Consider the following 5400-nt stretch of genomic DNA (forward strand, 5'->3'; position numbering starts at 1 on the left):
GGGGGGGGGGGGGGGGTGATGAGAAGCGGGAATGTAAGCTCTCTTTTTTGGCTTCGCACCTCCTGGGTTTTCTCCTTCTATTTTGATTTGGAGGGGGGTATATTCTTTTTAACCTCATCTTCCACTAGTTTGCTTTTGTCTTCTTCTTCATTCTCCGACGCTTCAGGGGTATGTGCGATGGAGCTCTGCTCACTTCTCGGGTCCATCTCTAATTTTCTTTCTTTTCTATATTCCCTCATTCTCGCCAATTCCTCTTCACACTCCTTATATTTTGCCGTTGCCCTTACTATAGGGTGTGTAGTGACCCATCCCAATCCTGTCACTTCGGATATCATTTTTACTAAGGGGTCATACTCGACTGAGGGACTAATTACTGACACTATTGTTACATCTCTTTGTGTTTCTATCTGCTGCACCCACCATTGCAACCATTTTTTAACTTCCTTTTTTGATCTTGCTTCGCCTGGGTCTCTTTGTACTACTGTTTGAACTCCCTGCCGGATTTTTGTACAGAAAAACACCCCCTTTTCTTCCATATATTTTTTCAGTCCTTGTTCTAGGACCCCTTAGACTACCTTGGGATTACTATATTTTAATGTTTCCTTTACTACTGGATGCCAGGTGTCATACCCTTTTCCATACAGGATGATTTCCACCTTGGTCACTCCTTCTGCTGACTGTTCTTCTGTACTCTGTACAGCTGACTTTTGGCCGTCTGTCTTCCCTTCTACTGGCTTCTGTTCTTCTTGGCTTGTCTGAGTCAGCTTGAAACCTCCTAGCTTTGCACTCGTCGATGCCCCTTCTGAGGCCATCGTTATGTCTTTTCTTGTCGGGTCAAGGTTGTCGGTCCTCAAAGTCTCCAGACTTTATCCTAACGTTTTGGACTAGGACAGACTAGCTGCTTGCCTACAACTCTGGATTATGGTCAGTAACCCTCGTAAGCCTTCTACCCCTCCTCACTAGCCTCTAGTGATCCATTGGGGGTACTGACTGGGGGGTCTCCCAGCCACTAACAACTCCTTACTCTCTAGAGCTGTTCTATCGACGCCTATCAGTCCTCTGTAGCGTGCCTTCTCTTCTGGGGGTCTTTATTCCTTTAAAAACTATCCCACCGCTGCCACCATGTTTTGCTTTCCGATAAGCAAAGGTAACCACTGGAAATAGTGATAAGCACCCTTGCTTGCAGCCTCTCCTCCAAGGGGTTCGGAAGCTAACCTCAGCAACGTGATATTATCTGCAGCTGTCTAAAGTAGCCTCATTAAGGCTGCGGCGAGGTGATTCATCCAGAAAATTAACGACCTTCTATCCGTGAGTCACACCCTAATCTCACTCTGTTACCTTGATCCTTCCAAGCAGCAGGAATGGGTCATCTGGTCCAGAGAAACTCACGTTATGGCCGCTCACCTCTTAATTTAGCGTTGCAATTGTTATCTGTTCTGGTAATCTTTAGGGCCCTGGACAATGGGCACAAGGGTGTTGTCATTCACTGGCTAGTGAACCTTTCAAAACCTCCAATTTTTATGTTGTTAAGCGAACCAAGCGTTACCATGTATTTGTTCAATAAGGATGAAATAATAGTCCAGATTTATACGTTTTGCTTTGCTTTAATCAACAATTTTCGCAGGGGTACAGCATCAGGCACAATTTTATAATGATTTAATTTCATGATTACATAGGATACACTTTCTTCACTCAAGCAAGGTAATGGATTCTTCCTGATGACTTCTGATCCTCAAGAGCCCTTGGGGATTTTGTGAACACTATCTTCACTCAGACCTTTCACACATCAAGCCAGAAGATGTTCTCTCTCAACCCTCTCATGAACCAGAAACACCTCCGAGCAAAACTCACTAGTACCCAGTTTAATAATTTTAAATTTATCCTGTATGCTATGATTCTAATCTGATGAATTAACTTAATTAGACCAGAAGGACAGGGTAGTCCCCTTACCATGATTCTGAGGTGGACCTCAGAGAATCTCTGTGGTGATAAGAGGCATATTTCCTGTCTCCCAGGAGGGAAGTACGGGCCAACCCAAAACAGAAGCAGCTTATGCCAAATTGAAGAAATCAGAGCTTTGGATGAGCCCGGGTCAAGCTTTTAGAAGTATGACACCTCTCCAGTCTGCTGTTGCAAGTGTAGACTTAAATCCAATCCCATTTCAGTGAGAAGAGAAGTAAATCTCAGCCTTGTCTCAAACTGGTAAAATCCAACTTCTTTCGGGCTTCTCTGATCCTCCGAGCTGCTCCCTGCTTGTAGTTCCTTCTGCTCGACTCTTCGACTCAGCTTTGACCAAGTTTCATCAGTTCAATCTGTATTTAAAGACCCCTTTTTCCTCCTCCTCTTAAGGAGGGGTTAGAGGCCTTTCTTGGAAAATGACATCATCCTTTTTCCAGTAACTGACTGTTGTTTTGTGCTTTTAACCGGTCCTAACCGGCTCTTTGGGTTTTTCCCCAAAGTTGTTTTTGCTATGTGCGGGTACTTTCCAGAACTTGAGAAAAACAAGCTGTTTCCTGTTTTTTACTCTGGGTACTTTTCCACAAAGCTGTTTTTGCTCTGCTTTCGGTACTTTCCAGAAATTGTTATTCACTTTATGTTTCCTGTTTTGCTCAGAAGTGCGTCACCACGAGGTGAGCCGAGATGAACCTCATGACCTCTTGTTTTGTTACCATAATGTTCTTCATACATGCTTTTTCATTATCAGCTTAGAATATCTTATGCAGAACCTTACAAGGGTTATATATTGACCATCTTCCTAGTTTGAACTCTGTGCATTGATAGCTGGCTCTGTCCTTTTTCTTTCTCTCTGCTTAAGACATGTTCAGAATTGTTCAGACTTGCCTATGGTTACATCAGGTCTCGGATCTGCTCCTTTCACTTCAACACTTTCCAATTACAAACAAATCATACAATCATACAATTGGTTATACAATTCTTGTAAATCATTACATATCATTAGTTGATTCCTTGTTGATTATTGGTAAAACACTTTTGATTACACATTTTTATTTTTAGCTTGATTTAAAGCAGAAGTTCAGTCCTTTTGCACTCAGCTGTAGAGGAGACTGATCAGGCTTCACCTTCATTAAAGCTGGTTGTCTGTTCTTCATCATTTGACACCAGGTTTATCGACAATACATACACATGAATATACATTAATATACATATCTATATATCTACATATAAAGCCTACATAAGCATCCCTGCTTCTATTTGTGTGTGGTTGTGAGCATGCATAAGTGTGTAAGGCTTCTCTAATAGAACATTTAATAGTAACTGTGAAGCAGCAGAGACCCGACCCCAAGACCAGAGGTAGACGAAAAAGGGGGGACCAGAGCCCAAGATCCCAGGAGGGACCCCGACCGCGGAGCCCCCAGGGCCACCCACACAGGACGAACCACTCACCCACCCCCAGAACGGACCACAGGGGAGAACCGAAAGATCCCCACCAGCGACCACATACAGTGACCCCCCGGGGCCAACAGCGACAAACTCATAGGCCTCCGTCGGAACCCGCCGCACCGATGTAGGTCCAGGTCCGGGCACCGAGGCCCGGGCACCGAGGACTCACACCACCCAGGCCAAGGCCCGACAGGGCCAGAGGACCCGAGCCCCACCAGGCAGACACCAGGCCGAGCCGACACATGCCCAAGCGCCCAGCCCCTGACACCAAGGGCCCCAAGCGCGCCGGCAGGCAAGGGCACACCCCACCAGGGGGCAGCGCGATAGGGGCGCGATGCCAAGCACCCCCAGTTGTATCAAAGAGGGGGCAGTCCAAGTCTCGGCCTAACAAATACCCATTCATACACAGACACAATCACACAATCCCAACCTCAGTCTCACATTCACTCACTCAAAGACATACAATAACGATACATTTCATTCTTATTCCCGATACGCACTCTATACCCCCCAGGTCCAAGACATGTACCCGCCCTCTACAGGGGGCAGCCCATGCCCAAACCCAGGAGGTAAACCCATTCATTCTCGAGCGGAGAAGAGCCAATACCCCAGACCCGGCCCAGGCCATGCCCAGCCGACAGGACACCCCCCCACCATGAATATGACACGCCACCGACCACCCCCACACACCGCCAACAGCCAAGCACGCGCCCCCAGCCGACCGCCCGCCAGGCCCCGGCAGCCACCCCGGCCAGCGGGCCTACCATGGCACCCAAGAGCCAAGCTCAGGGGGTCCAAACAACCCCAGGGAGAGCACAGTGCCAGCACCGCCCACGGCAACCCCCCAGACCCCGAACCCCCACATAGTCCTGGTCAACACCCGACGGCCTGCCCTTCTCCCGGACCCCACCCCCGGAATGGCAGTCAGGGAACTAGGGGGGGAGGAAAAATAAATAAATAAAATTAAATAAAAAAAAATAAGACCCCGACACATACACCCCCGCCCCTAGATGTGCTGTTGATGTGTGTTGTTGTATAGTGCCATTAAAAAGGAAAGAAGAAGGAGCAAAGGCTGGCATGATGCCAGTTTCCGCTCCACCCCAACTCTCTCCAAACCCTAGTGTCTAAATGCAACCGTTGTAAGTGAGCACAGGCACAGGGGGTGAGAGTAAGTTCATCCCACCACCCATAGCCATGTGCCTACCTCAAGTTCCTATATGTGAATGTCATGAGGATGTTATGAATGAATGTCTAAGGTGTATAATAAAATTGAGTCCCATGTGGCTATGGTCAACAAAGATGTAAAATTGCTGCATCACACCCGAGCCCAAACAACCCTAAATGTATGGAATTGAAATGAAGAGGGTGGAGGTGCATGGTGAGGGATGGGGAGAAATAACTGTGAGAGCAAATGCTCCCACAGGGAGTCAGCTCCCCCACTGACCCAACAGCCCCCCCCCAGCTCCCCAAGGTCCACCCAGGGATTGAGGCCAAGACACCTCTCCATCTGGACCAACCGCCAGGCCCGCTGAGCTCCAGACCAGAGAGGGACAGAGCCCCAAGGGCTGCCAGAAGCAGTACCAGCAGCCTACACACCCGAGGGCTGCCAGGACCCCCACAAACCGCAGTCAGCCTGCTACCAGATGAAGCCAAACCCCACTAGGACGACCCGGCCAAGAGCACCCGCCCAACCGCCGACAGTGCCAGGAAGCACCGGGAGCGAGCCCCCACCACAGGAAAGGGGCCAGCCAGCCGGCCATGCACAGTCCCGGGCCGCCCCCAAGGACATCCACCCCATCCCCACCCCAGAAGAAATACTACACCCACCCCTCATTCGGACATCTCTCAAAACACATAGCACACTAGACACCTAGGCTGGGTCAAACTACCCCCTCTTAGGGGCCACTGGTCACGCTCCCAAACACCCAACCCCCCAGCCCATGAACCCACAACCCACCAGCGAGCCGAAGGCCCCCGCCCAGAACCGGGCACCAGAGC

The sequence above is a fragment of the Nematolebias whitei genome, chromosome 3 (genome assembly GCF_014905685.2).
Source record: "Nematolebias whitei isolate Nwh7 chromosome 3, NemWhi1, whole genome shotgun sequence".
Classification (NCBI taxonomy): domain Eukaryota; kingdom Metazoa; phylum Chordata; class Actinopteri; order Cyprinodontiformes; family Rivulidae; genus Nematolebias; species Nematolebias whitei.